The sequence below is a fragment of the Lycium barbarum genome, chromosome 5, assembly GCF_019175385.1.
Source record: "Lycium barbarum isolate Lr01 chromosome 5, ASM1917538v2, whole genome shotgun sequence".
In the NCBI taxonomy this organism is placed as follows: domain Eukaryota; kingdom Viridiplantae; phylum Streptophyta; class Magnoliopsida; order Solanales; family Solanaceae; genus Lycium; species Lycium barbarum.
The window spans coordinates 81974159-81978838 of NC_083341.1; the positions used below are offsets into that span (position 1 = coordinate 81974159).

Here is a 4680-nt window from a genome sequence, read left to right on the forward strand (position 1 = left end):
CGCTGCAACGAACCCTGAGATTTTCCCACCCTTCGTTGCAGCGAACCTAGTCTTCGCTGCAAAGAAGAATCATCGTTGCAACGAGGCGTTGTGAACCAGTGAGCATGGAAGTTCCAACATTTTTATACTTAGTCTCCCAAAATAATTCTAAAGCCCTATGAACACAAGCCAACAAACAAGCCAAGTTAAAAATACATCACAGAGTCACTTACAAGTCACAAAACACAACATACAACACAACCAAATTATTTAGGTCCGCTCATTTATAGGCTCGGAAAAGTACTAGCAAGGATAGAATGGTCAAAGCGCTCATAACGACCAAGCGGGTCGTTACAATCTAGAGGGACATGCACGGGCCCAACATTTGAGCTTAGCAGCATTATAATATAACCATGTAAAATTTAACATTCACTAAAACTTCATTTTCTTGATTAAACTCTTCCCGGTTTTGTACACCATCAGATAGTCATCTAACAACTTAGTTTACAGCTAGTAGAAATGGTGAGCATATCAACTTTATCAAATGCTTGAGTTCCAAGATTCTAAAACCAAATCTGCAAAAGTTTTCAAGTATGACAATCAAAGCTAGTATCTTCCTAAGTACAGTGAATAGCCTTGAGCAGTTTATTTACTTCACTAAGCTATAGCATGCATAGTTTGTACAATCACCTCAGTTGTATCTACCCAAACTAAGAATCTAAAAACTAAATATGTCCTCCAAAGTCAACGGGAGTGATGTTATCATTCATCTGATTACATCTTCCAATTCGAGATATCGTACAGGTAATGAAACTCAACGATCATAAGAGTTGATCTTTCTCTGTCGTGAGAAACCAAGTGACCTGCAAATTTAATTTATCATGTATTTAGTCGTCTTCAAACACCAAAGACCAAGTTTTGCTTGTTTCGAAAAATGTAAAAGGTAAAGTAGAAGCAAGAAAGAATTTCAACTTGAAACATAGATTGCACGTAAAAAAATTAACACAGTAACTGTTAAATCAAATGGCTGCTACCACAATACAACCCAAGAATGAACGAAAATAATGTACAAGAAAAGAACATGGAATAATATAGGACCATCTTTCTAAAAAGGAATTATAGACGTTACTCACTTAAATTTTACCACATCTTCATTTTCCAATGTTTTGAGGAATCACATTGAAATATAAAAAGATGAGTAAGGAAAAAATGCTTTTCCTTTGTTCAAAATTAAATTGAAGTCATTGATCAACGAATCTGGTTAGATGCTTTAGATAGAGTAACATATTGCTACACTTAAGTTCCTCGTATCAACAAATAAATTTCCCTTAGTTAATCCCTTCTTTTGGAATTTAGATCATCACAAACGGTAGAAAACACTTGATCCGTAATATGTGATTTCACATCTTACAGTAAATCTCCTTATTTGACATTCAAATATATAGAGATGTCATGATCATGATATTATAAATAAAGGCGTAGTAGAAGCTTAAGAGTGCAGTAATGTATAATTTATTCTTACCACACATTGTACAGTTATTAACCTTTGTTCATTCTTGGTATTGTGTTGAACATCAACACAGTGAAAATATGAAGCATACAGCGCTCTGCAGTGGTCAGGCTTCTTCAGAAGCTTCTCTGAATACCTGAGGACTTAAAAAAGGGAAAGAGTAATTACAATAAGTAGTTAGAATCTATTAGTAGTGAAGTTATTATAAAAAAGAAAGAAGAGATCCTAATATCTACCTCGTGGCATTGTATATTAATGTGCCCAGTTCTCAATACGTGATGCTTGTTCATACTGGATAGTCAAAAGGCCTAATTTGGATACGGTAGCAATGAATAGAGTTTATCTTTCTACTAATTTGTGTATATGAAAAAAAAAATTATTTGTATGACAGAGAGATATGACAACCAGAAATACCAAAAACCAAGTGTACCTTTTAAACTTAAAAACACCGTGATAAACTGGTGCATGTATGCCAAGATCATTGATACTGTTGGCTGCAGTTTCAATCTGCGATTTTGCACTCAGCAATCCTTCATCACAGGCGGAAGACGATGACATCGGATTCTGGTAGAATTCAACATGCAAAATGAATTAGCAACGATTTCCTTCAACAAATTAGCATTCCCTAATCTTACATATACCTAGACATACCGTTAGAAGGTTTGAGGGATGAAACCAAAGCAACATTTTAGTCATTTCAGATAATGACACTACACCTTCCCCGACAAGGCAAGATCATTTCTTAATATCCCTGTTGCTTCATTTGGAATAGTGATGACACCACAGGGATTATGAGAGGTTAGCTAGAGCAGTCGAATTATCCCAAGTGAAACAGAGGGAGCTGTTGAATTAATCTGCCATATTGCAGCATTCCTCTTTAAAGGGATAATCCCAGCTACTTCATCATTGCGAGTAGTTGTGGCACCAAGGCAAATTGGCGACTATAAGAACTACCCTGAGCGGTCGAATTATCATCAACTTGTCTAAGTGAAACAGAGGGAGCTAGTGAAATTATTGCCAGTGATGCAACATTCGAGGCTAAAGGGAAAATATCATTTTTTTTCCTTTGTTCTTCCAACATAAGGGCTACATTTTCATTGTTACCTTTGAATATATACCCAAATTCCTTAGCTCTCTCTAGTGCTAAGTTCCTGTTTGGTTTCAGCAATTCCCACTCCAGAACTGTCGTTTGGCTGAGTAGTTGCACCAGCTAGTCACTGGTATTGATTGGGGAGAGAGTGCTACTCTAATTGCTGGTATTGATTGGGGAGCGTGCTACTCTAATTGATGGTATGGGTATGCTAATAGATAGAGGATCTTTTCCTACAATAGAATAGAAAGGAAGAAGAAGTGCATACCATAAAAGAGTGATCGGTTGATTCTATTTAAAAGATTGTAAAATCTAATATCAAATGGATTTAAAATACAAAATTATTTGTCTCCTACAACCAGCTAACCCAAAAAAGCTAAATAGCTCCAGACTCAAAGAGAGTGCAATACCAAGCCTAAGCAACTGCAATAAAACTAACTTCAAGTTGCAGTTGGTTCACTAATACATTAAGCTCCATGTACCTTACAGGAATAAAGTAAAGAAATTACAACTCCTATCCTCACCGGAACTTCAATTTATTCACACAAATTCGTCAGATAAGAAATCACAAAAGAGTACAACAGTATTAATGATTTAAGATATAGAAGTAGAGACCGCAAATAAATTATATGTACAAATAAGAGCTTTCACTGTTTTAAGAGTTGCAGAACTCTTAAATGAATCATTACACGTCCATCAATGCTAGAGGCTTGTTAACTAGATACAATACACAATATACAATGGAATGACAAGAACACCCTTGGCCAACTTTGAGATGATATGAAATTGTGTTCTAGTTGCTTTATACCAAGCCAAGTGATTAAATTCACCTTTGTTTCATCAATTCGTCATTCAAGTATTTGACCACCTCTGATGCATTCTTTATTTTTCAGCGATTTCACGTGCTTTGAGAATTGAGAATTGAGAATCAAAGAAGTCTAAACTTTTATCACATTCTTCAATATCCATGTCCTGAGAAACTTCATTAGATGTTAAATCTTCAACTTCTTTTTGTTCACGTGTATATAATCTCTATACTTACGATATAACTCATCCAAAGATTCCGCCACACTGAAAGTCTCTAATTTTTTTTTAAGGCAATGTCACGAATTTCACCAAAGAAAGATCCGGCACAATCTAACTTGAAGCGTGAATTCATAACAATAGTAACAAATAACAAATAATTGGTCTTACTATTGAGACTAATATTTATCTAACCCGCTTGGTCGTTATGGGTGTTTTTCTCTTTTTCTCGAAATACCCTTCATAGGGATTTGCTTCGGTAGTATTCAACTCGCGGGGATGGGTAATGTGGTTCCCGAAGTAATCGGGTGAGTCTTGATTTTATTCCGAGGATTGAAGAATCGTCTACGTGGAATTAGCGGGTAAGGGTGACCTATAGTTGATTTCTGGAAGTAAGTGAAAAACTTAGTATTTTCAGGTACAGGTGCCTCGCACCAGCGAACGGCGAGCCGCATCTGCGAGCCCGCATCCGCGTGATTCCCTCCACTTCTGCGGAATTCAGTGGATTTAATGAGCTCGCATCTGCGAGTATTTTCTGCATATGCGGCGTCGCGTCTGCGAGCAGTGGCTCACATCTGCACGATCGCTGGAGCAAATTAGGTATTTAGTTCCCCACTTCGGGATTTGCCCTCAGTTTCACCTACCAAATATCCTAGAGCTTGTTTTGGAGAAATTTCAGAGGGTTCCATGGTTCCTTGGAGAGGATAAGCTCTAACCCCTATTTCGTTACTCCTTTATCTTCCGTTAGTTTAATTCATGCTTGAGTTTGGGATATTGGGAGACTTTTATGACTTATAAAACCCTAGGTGGGTAAATGACTTTCTTAACTAAAATTGTGATTTGTTTTGGAAGGGTAGCGTATTGTTTAGCTTGGGTAATTATTTTTCAACACCAATTTCTATTTCTAAAACGGGTTTCTAAAGTGGGTTAATTTATGGTTTCCTTGGAATTTGAGGGTTTTGGTAGATTAGAGGAAGTAAAAGCTCATTTGGGGTTAGAAATGTGTGAGACTTAGGATGTGGATTGTTTGAACTTTGAGTAGACTAATTTTACTAAAAAGTTCTGATTTTGCCCTTGT

The 4680-nt window shown here is 36.6% G+C and overlaps 1 long non-coding RNA gene across 1 annotated transcript; it reads right to left on the reverse strand.

Moving 5' to 3' along the window:
• Positions 1 to 510: 510 nt before the first annotated feature.
• Positions 511 to 4375, reverse strand: LOC132642545 (uncharacterized). Its single transcript, XR_009583227.1, has 3 exons — positions 1920 to 4375; positions 1502 to 1632; positions 511 to 842 (listed from the first exon to the last, which is right to left on the reverse strand). It is a non-coding gene; the product is annotated as an uncharacterized LOC132642545 (long non-coding RNA).
• Positions 4376 to 4680: the final 305 nt, after the last annotated feature.